The sequence below is a fragment of the Oryzias latipes genome, chromosome 11 (genome assembly GCF_053564925.1).
Source record: "Oryzias latipes strain Hd-rR chromosome 11, Olatipes_Hd-rR_3.1".
Lineage (NCBI taxonomy): Eukaryota > Metazoa > Chordata > Actinopteri > Beloniformes > Adrianichthyidae > Oryzias > Oryzias latipes.
In genome coordinates this window covers 5,241,437-5,255,351 of record NC_136247.1, presented here as the reverse complement: position 1 = coordinate 5,255,351, position 13,915 = coordinate 5,241,437, and the positions used below count along the sequence as shown (strand labels likewise).

The following is a 13,915-nucleotide window of genomic DNA, read 5'->3' as shown; positions in this document are numbered from 1 at the left end:
GAACACAAAGCAGAAGCTTGATAGATTCACAGACATTCAGTAAAGGTGGAAATCAATGTTTTTACTGTGTTTGTGTTGTCTTTAAAAACCTCATTTTTTTGTTTATTATCTTACTTATTTAAGTAAGATTTTATAGTGGTGGTGGTGGGGGGGGGGGGGGGGGTCTCCATTTATAGATAAACCAAATCCTACTTGTGCTTTCTTTATTGTTTTTTAAATTGCTAAACTTTTTCGAGGGAGATTTTCTTTTTCGGACGTTCCCTGAATGTCTCGGACTAGTCACCTACTGGACTCCAGCGTGAAAGGTTCGGATCAGAACCGCTCTGGGTTCGGCTTTTGTGCTTCCGTGTCCTACTTCTCCCGAACAACCTGAGTCCAAACGACGGTGAGGAGCAGAATTCTGCTTTCTGAGCTTCACACATGCGACAATCATGAGAAGACGAGCAGCTCATGCGTGGCGGTTAAGATCAAAGAAATTGTTCAAAGCTTTTAGGGAAACGAAAGACGACGGCCGCCGTGTTTGCTCAATTAGTTCACTTTCTGGAGTGATTTAAGTCGATATTACGAGATTATAACTACTGCTTTCGTGAGATAACGGAATAGATGTGTTGCTCGTCTTGTCGAAAACACAGTTTAATGATGTGTTATTAGTAGAAAACAAAAACAAATTTAATTGTTGCTAACGTTCAAAGCTCTAATCTAAATAAATGGCGGATTTGAAAGTAGTTTCTGGCCCGCTAATTTCACCAAATTTCCATTCCGTTCCAGTAAATAACGTTAAACTTCTTATTTATTGCTGACTGTGGGTGTTTGTCGTCAATTTCTCTGCATTTGGACGGCCAGAAAGCGCGTAGAAAAGGTCCAGTTATTTGATCATTTGATCACTGTTTTTTTAGGACTACGGCAGTTGTCCTAAAGCGAGGTGATAAGGACACGTCTACAACTTGGGTGACTCCAACACGCTGGTTCACTCTAAGAAAAGCAGTAATAAAGTAATAGTATGGATTTATGTGGAGTTTGTTTGAACAATAGTGAGTACTTGTAATGTTTTAGAGGTTATTTATGTTGACTTACTGAGAAACTGCTATTGTTTGTCTGGGGTGTTTTGGTGTACTTTATTGACGGTCCCCGTCTGCCTCTGTAGCTTCACATCGAAGTAAACTCAGGCTGTGACTCGTTTTCTGCTTCACCACAGACACAAATAAAAAGTTTACACTAGTCAATAGAACTATATCCAACGTCATGTTTGTGGATAAAGTTAGTATGAAAAAAACAAAGCAGACCGGTGACCGGATGTGTCTGTGACACGAACACATTCTCAACTTCTAATTGCAGCTCATCTTATATGTTTGATGAGCAAATGAAGTTATTTGCCTTTATAGTTCTTGAAATACTGGAACAAAATTCCACAGAATAAATATAATGAAGATCCACCGTTTCTTTATTTTAGTTGAATGCAACGCTTCCATGTAATGAATCTCCAGGTGGAGCGGTGAAACAGCGGCACCATGTGGCAGATCTACAGCAGGTATTTTCTGCATTAAACATGACTGTATCTTTGTGTTTAGAAACAGGATTTTTGAAGTAGAATTTTACCTCACAGATGCTCACAATGTATTTAAAGAATTTCAGAGGCAGCATATTGGAGAAAAAGCAGGAAATGGTCAGAATTTAGTTCAACCAGGAGCCGACAGGCTCTCAACAGGGAAGCAAGCCACTCAGGATCGTCTCCGCACCAATGAAAGTGTATAATCCTGGTCTTTGATGGGTTCTTCTTATTGAATTTAGGTCCATGTGGGTTCTGTCCGTCCTGTTGCTGGAAGCAGAAGCACAGACTCTCGTCTGAGCTGATTTTTCTGCAGCGAGTCGTCGTCGCTCTGGCTTCCTGCTTGAAGACAGCAGCAGAATGACGTCAGTCTGACGCCATCAGACCAGTTTTCTTTTTCTCCACACAGATCCTTGTCCTAAAGAGCGTCTCCACCCCTGTGTGTATAACCATCAGCACACGGGGGTTGGTTGGAGCTGCTGGTGGGTTGTTAAAGGTTCACAGATCCTCCATCTGGGGTTGGAGAGGAGGGGTAATGGCTCTGCTTTTTGTTTCAGTGTTTCCAGCAATCCAGTCACGCTGGTTTGACATCACACAGCCCCCGTCTCTCTCCCAGCATGCCTCTGAAGAACAATGAGGTAAACAAACAAACAAACAAACAAAAACATAAATGAAGCATTTCAGACCCAAATGTAGTGAAAGATTGAATGGAAAAGTTGTATCTGAAAAGATGTGGTTTCATGACATCCAAAAGATTTTGTCTTTCCAGAGTTTCTATTGATTGTGGCCTCCTATAAAGTCCACAGCGTTGTGTCAGGACACACCTGTGGGATGTAAAGAGCAAAGGAAAGAGCGGTTGAAAAAGAAGTGACAGAGAGGAGCTCCTTGCACTAGGTCTCTAGTGCATCTACTAAAATTGGAACGATACAGAGAAGATTAGCATGGCCCCTGCGCAAGGATGACACGCAAATTCGTGAAGCGTTCCTCATTTTCTCTTTTAAAAAACAATTTCACCCATCTGTGTGTCCTTGTTTTAATAAACATAGCCCTTAATGTGACACATCAAGCTAATATCAGACAAATTTTAATAGAGTTCATAGTAAAAGTTTCAGGAAAACTCACAGCAGACAAAATTGTAGATGTAAATTAAAGCCGCAAGCGGCATTGTATAGCCAGTAGGCGCTACCCGCTTCTACGCACCACCTCCGCTATCGCTGCCCACCTCCATGCAGCTCAGCCGCCCTCACCGCCCAAAAAATGCATATACTAACCATGCTAACTATGGGAGTTATGCTGATGTGGCTAAAAGTGCTAGCATTGCGATCAGCATCATCAACTCACTCACTAAAACACATTGCTCCATTAGTAAGAGCTACATATCATAAGTCGATAGACTATCCACATTTTCTTTTTTTAAATGGCGGCTTTCTGTTGATTTTATCTCCATAGCAACCATCTTATGTTTTGGTTGCCAGGGAATAACGAACAGAACAATGTCAGTTTCAGACGGATCAGAAAAAGTAAACTTTTGGATGTCCTTAGCAACAGATGTTTTTTGCTAACCGCGCCCACATTCCTTATATGGCCATATCCAGTGTTCTTCATTATGTTCAGTTCCAGCCATGGATGCATGCATTCAAATTTCACAGCATTCCATTGAAAAACATAAGAGGTATAACAGTGCGCCACATTTGCTGGCTCGCCACGCGGACACCAGGTCCAAATCTTCAACTTGTAATTGTGACATTTTTTCCACAGTAGCTTGACAATGATGCCCAAGAAGTTACGAGACGATCGCTAAAAAATTGTCAAATTCGGTACTGGAGCAAATTTTGGTCCTAAAGTGCTTTTTTTGAAAATTCAAGATGGCGGTTTCTTCCCGAGGTCAAAGGGCAACATCATTAACAGCGGCGTTTCCGCTGACTATGAAATTGCGCTATTTGGATTTGCAACAGTAATTTCACCTAATGGAAAAAGAACAATTTTGGAAAAACTCGTCTCTGTAAAATAATCACAAAGTTGTCTGAAATGATTTCAGTGGTGAAAAAGTGTCATTGTGTGAATTAAAGGGACACGTGATGTAACTCTGAGGGTGACAGGTGTTGGACTGAGCTGCCTTGTCTGACCTAAGACACAATCAGAGCCTCAAAGTGATGTGAAGCCTTTGTGTGAACAGTTTGTGTTGTTCTGTGTGAACAGTTTGTGTTGTTTTGTGCTTCTTTTTCAGATTTATTCAGCAACCTGAAGCTGCCTGAAGGGACGAGAGAAGATGGAGCTACAATTCCTCAGGAAGACTCTTTTTTTAGTGTTAATCAGATGTTTTCATCTCTGCTGGTGTTTTGCTAAAAAAAAACATCATTTCTAGTTTGGAAATGCAGCTCATCTGTCTAGATTTATTGCAAAGTTTTATGTTTATTCATTCCATAAGTTAGAATGACTTCTGTAGAGTTCTTCTTCACATCCTGTTCTGTTTCAATAAACCATGTTGTGACAAACCTTCATGGAAACTCATTTTTAGCCAAATCCCTACCTGTTCAAATGAAAGAACAGAACACAACCTTACCAACATTTGATTTATTTTTCAATCCATAAAATGTAAAATAGGTTTTTCAATAGTCTTAAATGGTCCTTGGATCTTTTCATTTCTTCCCTCCATTCCTCCACACTCTTCCCGTCTGCAGCTGCGCAGTTAGGCGTCCCAGAAATCCGTTTCTGCAGGTGGTCTGCACAACCTGTCGGCGGACTTCTGTCCCTGCTGGAAGGTCTTGCTCTGGTGCTGCAGCTGCTGCCTCCAACACTTTCCTCCTCCTGAAGGCGGTGGTCCTGGGCACACGCTCAGGAGGAGGAGGAGGTGATGGTGGTGGAGCCTCAGGGGCGGCTAGGATTCATCATTGGAACGTGTTGCTGCAGAGGCGTCTTCTCCTCTGGCATCTTGTCGTCGTAGGGCTGTCCCACCTGAACCAATGACAGCCCTTTAGCTGCAGGGAAACAGCAGCGGCAGCAGCAGGAAGGACTCCAGCTTCCTGCTCCTGCACAGCCCTCTCCCATTTTTTTGCCGACTGGAGAACCTGGAGACACAGAGAGGTGCTGGGATTTTAGGAACAGATACAAGATACAGACTGCAGAAGTTGGAGCTCTCACCACTGTGACAGGGTCCTCTGGTTCAGCAGAAACAGCTGAAGTCCAGTCTGAGCCATCAGCCTGGGGTTCCACAGAACTGTGGGAGACTCTCCTTCCCAGGAAAGGAAGAGTTCTTCCTCCTTGTGGGTCTAAAAAGTCCTTCCAGAGGAAAGCATCATTGCAGGTCCACCATTCTTCCTTTATAAACCTTTAAAAGTCGTGAAATGAGCCCTAGAATCTTATTTGCAGCCTTATAATCGTTTTATAATCCGTGCATCGGCATATGTTGACATAACTTACCCAGAATGTGAACCACATACAATTAAGGGTCCAGAAAGAGAGAAAACAAAACAGAAAGCCACAGTTTTACAATCTATTAGAGCATCTTTTACCAAAAACACGCCACAGAAAAGGGAAGAAACTTTTCCACAACACATCAATATCATTTCAGCACTTCAACCCGTCGATTTCTCGTTAAATCAAAGGAAAAACAGCACTTACGTCCAACCAGGAAGACGGCAGGCATGACAGTAAAAGCCGGGGGGCGGGATCGAGAAATTGGAACAAATCCGGCTCTCTGATTGGACGCCCAAAGTTTGATACTTGAAATTGGAACAAATGCTGCCATCTGATTGGTTGAGAAATTGGAACAATCGGAACAGAGAAAAGTGGGCGCGGCGGATGTTGCTCATTCTTCTCTGTGGGGGGAAGAGGGGAGAAGACGGGCCTCTTGCTGCCGTGCACGAGCTCGTGAGTTCGAGCCCCGCCTTGGGCAATCACAACAAAAGACATTACAATTGTGTCAATTTACAGAAACATGTGTAAAATTATCACAAAGTTGTCTGAAATGATTTCAGTGGTGAAAAAGTGTGAATTAAAGGGACACGTGATGTAACTCTGAGGGTGACAGGTGTTGGATTGAGCTGCCTTGTCTGGCCTAAGACACAATCAGAGCCTCAAAGTGATGTGAAGCCTTTGTGTGAACAGTTTGTGTTGTTCTGTGTGAACAATTTGTGTTGTTTGTGCTTCTTTTTCAGATTTATTCAGCAACCTGAAGCTGCCTGAAGGGATGAGAGAAGATGGAGCTACAATTCCTCAGGAAGACTCTTTTTTTAGTGTTAATCAGATGTTTTCATCTCTGCTGGTGTTTTGCTAAAGAAACATCATTTATAGTTTGGAAATGCAGCTCATCTGTCTAGATTTATTGCAAAGTTTTATGTTTATTCATTCCATAAATTACAAGTTAGAGTTCTTCTTCACATCCTGTTCTGTTTCAATAAACTATGTTGTGACAAACCTTCATGGAAACTCATTTTTAGCCAAAGTACTACCTGTTTAATAAAACTAAATAACACAAGCTTTGCAACAAAAAATATTTATGTGTGAAATAAAAAAATATAGATATATTTTTGAAGGTCTTCATTGTTCCTGTTCCCATTTCATCTGTTCCCTCCGCTCCTCCACACTTTTCCCGCCCACACTTGCGCAGTACGACAGCCCAGACATGCGTGTGTGGCCAGTGTCTAGCCTTTTGGGCTGGCCACACTTTCTGCAGGTGTACTGCACAACCTGTCGGCGGACTTTTGTGGCTGGTGGAAGGCCTTCCTCTGGTGCTTCTGCCGCTTTCCTCCTTCTGTCCCCTTCCATCCCGTGCTCCCCCTCCAGCTGGGACCGCTTAGCCTGAGTCAGACGGCGGGCTCCTCCGGGGTCCACCTGGAAGATGCAGTGAGACAGCTGCCTCATGAAGGTGGGATGGAGCTGGTGGCTCTCAGTGGTGACACCTGAGGCAAAGCGGCGCATCAGGTACCAAATGTCAAGTCGAACCACCAGGCAGCTGCCCCCACTCCTACAAGACAAACGTTGAGAGACCTTTAGGACTGAACTGTGTCAGCAGTAGTGCAAACATAGTGAATCTGAGTTGGTACCCAAAACAAGGCAGATGTCTTGGACACGCCGTCTCTGCCGCAGCAGCAGTCGTGATCCACGTAGATGAGCTGGGGGGAGGACCTTGGAGAGTCCATACAGGACTATAGGACTGTCTTCTGTTCAGGTGGGACAACACTGCGACTAGAAGATACTGAAGTCAGAGAAGCTGCTCCTGCTATCATCCTCATCATCAGAAGAGGAAGAAAGCCGAAGCAGCAGCTTCTGTATTTTAGAGAGGGCCTCCATCATGGACACATTTTCCATCAGAAGGTGTGGCCACACATGCAATGCTGGTGTCTCCTATAATGTGCAGCTGTCAGTAGGAAACGTGTGGAGGAAGAATAGGAAACAAAAGACTGAAAGGTGATAAAAGTTTATTGGATTGAAAAATAGATACAATTTCACAGACATTTCGTGTTCTGCAGTTTTTCTTGAAGCTGTAACGATTTGTGCAAAATCAACATTTTATGTAGGTTTGACACTAAATGTAGCTTATTGACACATTTTAAAGTGCAGGATGTGAGGAAGAAGAACTGTTCAAGATTCTAACTTTGAGAATCAATAAAAATAGAACAGATTTTTAACAGACGCTGTACTTTGAAAGCTAATCCACAACATGATGGTTCTGAAGCAAAGAAAGAGTTCATCAATCAGGTTCAAAGGTTGAACACAAAGCAGAAGCTTGATAGATTCACAGACATTCAGTAAAGGTGGAAATCAATGTTTTTACTGTGTTTGTGTTGTCTTTAAAAACCTCATTTTTTTGTTTATTATCTTACTTATTTAAGTAAGATTTTATAGTGGTGGTGGTGGGGGGGGGGGGTCTCCATTTATAGATAAACCAAATCCTACTTGTGCTTTCTTTATTGTTTTTTAAATTGCTAAACTTTTTCGAGGGAGATTTTCTTTTTCGGACGTTCCCTGAATGTCTCGGACTAGTCACCTACTGGACTCCAGCGTGAAAGGTTCGGATCAGAACCGCTCTGGGTTCGGCTTTTGTGCTTCCGTGTCCTACTTCTCCCGAACAACCTGAGTCCAAACGACGGTGAGGAGCAGAATTCTGCTTTCTGAGCTTCACACATGCGACAATCATGAGAAGACGAGCAGCTCATGCGTGGCGGTTAAGATCAAAGAAATTGTTCAAAGCTTTTAGGGAAACGAAAGACGACGGCCGCCGTGTTTGCTCAATTAGTTCACTTTCTGGAGTGATTTAAGTCGATATTACGAGATTATAACTACTGCTTTCGTGAGATAACGGAATAGATGTGTTGCTCGTCTTGTCGAAAACACAGTTTAATGATGTGTTATTAGTAGAAAACAAAAACAAATTTAATTGTTGCTAACGTTCAAAGCTCTAATCTAAATAAATGGCGGATTTGAAAGTAGTTTCTGGCCCGCTAATTTCACCAAATTTCCATTCCGTTCCAGTAAATAACGTTAAACTTCTTATTTATTGCTGACTGTGGGTGTTTGTCGTCAATTTCTCTGCATTTGGACGGCCAGAAAGCGCGTAGAAAAGGTCCAGTTATTTGATCATTTGATCACTGTTTTTTTAGGACTACGGCAGTTGTCCTAAAGCGAGGTGATAAGGACACGTCTACAACTTGGGTGACTCCAACACGCTGGTTCACTCTAAGAAAAGCAGTAATAAAGTAATAGTATGGATTTATGTGGAGTTTGTTTGAACAATAGTGAGTACTTGTAATGTTTTAGAGGTTATTTATGTTGACTTACTGAGAAACTGCTATTGTTTGTCTGGGGTGTTTTGGTGTACTTTATTGACGGTCCCCGTCTGCCTCTGTAGCTTCACATCGAAGTAAACTCAGGCTGTGACTCGTTTTCTGCTTCACCACAGACACAAATAAAAAGTTTACACTAGTCAATAGAACTATATCCAACGTCATGTTTGTGGATAAAGTTAGTATGAAAAAAACAAAGCAGACCGGTGACCGGATGTGTCTGTGACACGAACACATTCTCAACTTCTAATTGCAGCTCATCTTATATGTTTGATGAGCAAATGAAGTTATTTGCCTTTATAGTTCTTGAAATACTGGAACAAAATTCCACAGAATAAATATAATGAAGATCCACCGTTTCTTTATTTTAGTTGAATGCAACGCTTCCATGTAATGAATCTCCAGGTGGAGCGGTGAAACAGCGGCACCATGTGGCAGATCTACAGCAGGTATTTTCTGCATTAAACATGACTGGATCTTTGTGTTTAGAAACAGGATTTTTGAAGTAGAATTTTACCTCACAGGTGCTCACAATGTATTTAAAGAATTTCAGAGGCAGCATATTGGAGAAAAAGCAGGAAATGGTCAGAATTTAGTTCAACCAGGAGCCGACAGGCTCTCAACAGGGAAGCAAGCCACTCAGGATCGTCTCCGCACCAATGAAAGTGTATAATCCTGGTCTTTGATGGGTTCTTCTTATTGAATTTAGGTCCATGTGGGTTCTGTCCGTCCTGTTGCTGGAAGCAGAAGCACAGACTCTCGTCTGAGCTGATTTTTCTGCAGCGAGTCGTCGTCGCTCTGGCTTCCTGCTTGAAGACAGCAGCAGAATGACGTCAGTCTGACGCCATCAGACCAGTTTTCTTTTTCTCCACACAGATCCTTGTCCTAAAGAGCGTCTCCACCCCTGTGTGTATAACCATCAGCACACGGGGGTTGGTTGGAGCTGCTGGTGGGTTGTTAAAGGTTCACAGATCCTCCATCTGGGGTTGGAGAGGAGGGGTAATGACTCTGCTTTTTGTTTCAGTGTTTCCAGCAATCCAGTCACGCTGGTTTGACATCACACAGCCCCCGTCTCTCTCCCAGCATGCCTCTGAAGAACAATGAGGTAAACAAACAAACAAACAAACAAAAACATAAATGAAGCATTTCAGACCCAAATGTAGTGAAAGATTGAATGGAAAAGTTGTATCTGAAAAGATGTGGTTTCATGACATCCAAAAGATTTTGTCTTTCCAGAGTTTCTATTGATTGTGGCCTCCTATAAAGTCCACAGCGTTGTGTCAGGACACACCTGTGGGATGTAAAGAGCAAAGGAAAGAGCGGTTGAAAAAGAAGTGACAGAGAGGAGCTCCTTGCACTAGTTCTCTAGTGCATCTACTAAAATTGGAACGATACAGAGAAGATTAGCATGGCCCCTGCGCAAGGATGACACGCAAATTCGTGAAGCGTTCCTCATTTTCTCTTTTAAAAAACAATTTCACCCATCTGTGTGTCCTTGTTTTAATAAACATAGCCCTTAATGTGACACATCAAGCTAATATCAGACAAATTTTAATAGAGTTCATAGTAAAAGTTTCAGGAAAACTCACAGCAGACAAAATTGTAGATGTAAATTAAAGCCGCAAGCGGCATTGTATAGCCAGTAGGCGCTACCCGCTTCTACGCACCACCTCCGCTATCGCTGCCCACCTCCATGCAGCTCAGCCGCCCTCACCGCCCAAAAAATGCATATACTAACCATGCTAACTATGGGAGTTATGCTGATGTGGCTAAAAGTGCTAGCATTGCGATCAGCATCATCAACTCACTCACTAAAACACATTGCTCCATTAGTAAGAGCTACATATCATAAGTCGATAGACTATCCACATTTTCTTTTTTTAAATGGCGGCTTTCTGTTGATTTTATCTCCATAGCAACCATCTTATGTTTTGGTTGCCAGGGAATAACGAACAGAACAATGTCAGTTTCAGACGGATCAGAAAAAGTAAACTTTTGGATGTCCTTAGCAACAGATGTTTTTTGCTAACCGCGCCCACATTCCTTATATGGCCATATCCAGTGTTCTTCATTATGTTCAGTTCCAGCCATGGATGCATGCATTCAAATTTCACAGCATTCCATTGAAAAACATAAGAGGTATAACAGTGCGCCACATTTGCTGGCTCGCCACGCGGACACCAGGTCCAAATCTTCAACTTGTAATTGTGACATTTTTTCCACAGTAGCTTGACAATGATGCCCAAGAAGTTACGAGACGATCGCTAAAAAATTGTCAAATTCGGTACTGGAGCAAATTTTGGTCCTAAAGTGCTTTTTTTGAAAATTCAAGATGGCGGTTTCTTCCCGAGGTCAAAGGGCAACATCATTAACAGCGGCGTTTCCGCTGACTATGAAATTGCGCTATTTGGATTTGCAACAGTAATTTCACCTAATGGAAAAAGAACAATTTTGGAAAAACTCGTCTCTGTAAAATAATCACAAAGTTGTCTGAAATGATTTCAGTGGTGAAAAAGTGTCATTGTGTGAATTAAAGGGACACGTGATGTAACTCTGAGGGTGACAGGTGTTGGACTGAGCTGCCTTGTCTGACCTAAGACACAATCAGAGCCTCAAAGTGATGTGAAGCCTTTGTGTGAACAGTTTGTGTTGTTCTGTGTGAACAGTTTGTGTTGTTTTGTGCTTCTTTTTCAGATTTATTCAGCAACCTGAAGCTGCCTGAAGGGACGAGAGAAGATGGAGCTACAATTCCTCAGGAAGACTCTTTTTTTAGTGTTAATCAGATGTTTTCATCTCTGCTGGTGTTTTGCTAAAAAAAAACATCATTTCTAGTTTGGAAATGCAGCTCATCTGTCTAGATTTATTGCAAAGTTTTATGTTTATTCATTCCATAAGTTAGAATGACTTCTGTAGAGTTCTTCTTCACATCCTGTTCTGTTTCAATAAACCATGTTGTGACAAACCTTCATGGAAACTCATTTTTAGCCAAATCCCTACCTGTTCAAATGAAAGAACAGAACACAACCTTACCAACATTTGATTTATTTTTCAATCCATAACATGTAAAATAGGTTTTTCAATAGTCTTAAATGGTCCTTGGATCTTTTCATTTCTTCCCTCCATTCCTCCACACTCTTCCCGTCTGCAGCTGCGCAGTTAGGCGTCCGAGAAATCCGTTTCTGCAGGTGGTCTGCACAACCTGTCGGCGGACTTCTGTCCCTGCTGGAAGGTCTTGCTCTGGTGCTGCAGCTGCTGCCTCCAACACTTTCCTCCTCCTGAAGGCGGTGGTCCTGGGCACACGCTCAGGAGGAGGAGGAGGTGATGGTGGTGGAGCCTCAGGGGCGGCTAGGATTCATCATTGGAACGTGTTGCTGCAGAGGCGTCTTCTCCTCTGGCATCTTGTCGTCGTAGGGCTGTCCCACCTGAACCAATGACAGCCCTTTAGCTGCAGGGAAACAGCAGCGGCAGCAGCAGGAAGGACTCCAGCTTCCTGCTCCTGCACAGCCCTCTCCCATTTTTTTGCCGACTGGAGAACCTGGAGACACAGAGAGGTGCTGGGATTTTAGGAACAGATACAAGATACAGACTGCAGAAGTTGGAGCTCTCACCACTGTGACAGGGTCCTCTGGTTCAGCAGAAACAGCTGAAGTCCAGTCTGAGCCATCAGCCTGGGGTTCCACAGAACTGTGGGAGACTCTCCTTCCCAGGAAAGGAAGAGTTCTTCCTCCTTGTGGGTCTAAAAAGTCCTTCCAGAGGAAAGCATCATTGCAGGTCCACCATTCTTCCTTTATAAACCTTTAAAAGTCGTGAAATGAGCCCTAGAATCTTATTTGCAGCCTTATAATCGTTTTATAATCCGTGCATCGGCATATGTTGACATAACTTACCCAGAATGTGAACCACATACAATTAAGGGTCCAGAAAGAGAGAAAACAAAACAGAAAGCCACAGTTTTACAATCTATTAGAGCATCTTTTACCAAAAACACGCCACAGAAAAGGGAAGAAACTTTTCCACAACACATCAATATCATTTCAGCACTTCAACCCGTCGATTTCTCGTTAAATCAAAGGAAAAACAGCACTTACGTCCAACCAGGAAGACGGCAGGCATGACAGTAAAAGCCGGGGGGCGGGATCGAGAAATTGGAACAAATCCGGCTCTCTGATTGGACGCCCAAAGTTTGATACTTGAAATTGGAACAAATGCTGCCATCTGATTGGTTGAGAAATTGGAACAATCGGAACAGAGAAAAGTGGGCGCGGCGGATGTTGCTCATTCTTCTCTGTGGGGGGAAGAGGGGAGAAGACGGGCCTCTTGCTGCCGTGCACGAGCTCGTGAGTTCGAGCCCCGCCTTGGGCAATCACAACAAAAGACATTACAATTGTGTCAATTTACAGAAACATGTGTAAAATTATCACAAAGTTGTCTGAAATGATTTCAGTGGTGAAAAAGTGTGAATTAAAGGGACACGTGATGTAACTCTGAGGGTGACAGGTGTTGGATTGAGCTGCCTTGTCTGGCCTAAGACACAATCAGAGCCTCAAAGTGATGTGAAGCCTTTGTGTGAACAGTTTGTGTTGTTCTGTGTGAACAATTTGTGTTGTTTGTGCTTCTTTTTCAGATTTATTCAGCAACCTGAAGCTGCCTGAAGGGATGAGAGAAGATGGAGCTACAATTCCTCAGGAAGACTCTTTTTTTAGTGTTAATCAGATGTTTTCATCTCTGCTGGTGTTTTGCTAAAGAAACATCATTTATAGTTTGGAAATGCAGCTCATCTGTCTAGATTTATTGCAAAGTTTTATGTTTATTCATTCCATAAATTACAAGTTAGAGTTCTTCTTCACATCCTGTTCTGTTTCAATAAACTATGTTGTGACAAACCTTCATGGAAACTCATTTTTAGCCAAAGTACTACCTGTTTAATAAAACTAAATAACACAAGCTTTGCAACAAAAAATATTTATGTGTGAAATAAAAAAATATAGATATATTTTTGAAGGTCTTCATTGTTCCTGTTCCCATTTCATCTGTTCCCTCCGCTCCTCCACACTTTTCCCGCCCACACTTGCGCAGTACGACAGCCCAGACATGCGTGTGTGGCCAGTGTCTAGCCTTTTGGGCTGGCCACACTTTCTGCAGGTGTACTGCACAACCTGTCGGCGGACTTTTGTGGCTGGTGGAAGGCCTTCCTCTGGTGCTTCTGCCGCTTTCCTCCTTCTGTCCCCTTCCATCCCGTGCTCCCCCTCCAGCTGGGACCGCTTAGCCTGAGTCAGACGGCGGGCTCCTCCGGGGTCCACCTGGAAGATGCAGTGAGACAGCTGCCTCATGAAGGTGGGATGGAGCTGGTGGCTCTCAGTGGTGACACCTGAGGCAAAGCGGCGCATCAGGTACCAAATGTCAAGTCGAACCACCAGGCAGCTGCCCCCACTCCTACAAGACAAACGTTGAGAGACCTTTAGGACTGAACTGTGTCAGCAGTAGTGCAAACATAGTGAATCTGAGTTGGTACCCAAAACAAGGCAGATGTCTTGGACACGCCGTCTCTGCCGCAGCAGCAGTCGTGATCCACGTAGATGAGCTG

General features: G+C 43.1%; 3 long non-coding RNA genes and 2 other non-coding genes across 9 annotated transcripts; 4 read left to right on the top strand and 1 right to left on the bottom strand.

The window, feature by feature from the left end:
* On the top strand, positions 1–5,963 carry LOC144995150 (uncharacterized). 3 transcript variants are annotated; one of them, XR_013658801.1, is made up of 5 exons: positions 1–385; positions 1,451–1,528; positions 1,789–2,028; positions 2,104–2,184; positions 3,774–5,963. It is a non-coding gene; the product is annotated as an uncharacterized LOC144995150 (long non-coding RNA). The 3 variants fall into 3 exon arrangements; XR_013658802.1 differs by having other exon boundaries at positions 174–385; positions 1,956–2,028; positions 5,704–5,963; XR_013658800.1 differs by having other exon boundaries at positions 174–385; positions 1,956–2,028; positions 3,774–4,041.
* Positions 2,434–2,539, top strand: LOC144995716 (U6 spliceosomal RNA). The gene has a single exon (XR_013659225.1). It is a non-coding gene; the product is annotated as a U6 spliceosomal RNA (small nuclear RNA).
* A 1,294-nt stretch (positions 5,964–7,257) lies between the features above and the next one.
* On the top strand, positions 7,258–13,215 carry LOC144995156 (uncharacterized). Of its 3 annotated transcripts, none has more exons than XR_013658816.1 (5): positions 7,258–7,637; positions 8,703–8,780; positions 9,041–9,280; positions 9,356–9,436; positions 11,026–11,293. It is a non-coding gene; the product is annotated as an uncharacterized LOC144995156 (long non-coding RNA). The 3 variants fall into 3 exon arrangements; XR_013658814.1 differs by having other exon boundaries at positions 7,390–7,637; positions 9,208–9,280; XR_013658815.1 differs by lacking the exon at positions 11,026–11,293 and adding an exon at positions 12,956–13,215 and having other exon boundaries at positions 7,426–7,637; positions 9,208–9,280.
* Positions 9,686–9,791, top strand: LOC144995700 (U6 spliceosomal RNA). The gene has a single exon (XR_013659212.1). It is a non-coding gene; the product is annotated as a U6 spliceosomal RNA (small nuclear RNA).
* Positions 11,358–12,126, bottom strand: LOC144995162 (uncharacterized). The gene is made up of 2 exons (XR_013658825.1): positions 11,940–12,126; positions 11,358–11,866 (listed from the first exon to the last, which is right to left on the bottom strand). It is a non-coding gene; the product is annotated as an uncharacterized LOC144995162 (long non-coding RNA).
* Positions 13,216–13,915: the final 700 nt, after the last annotated feature.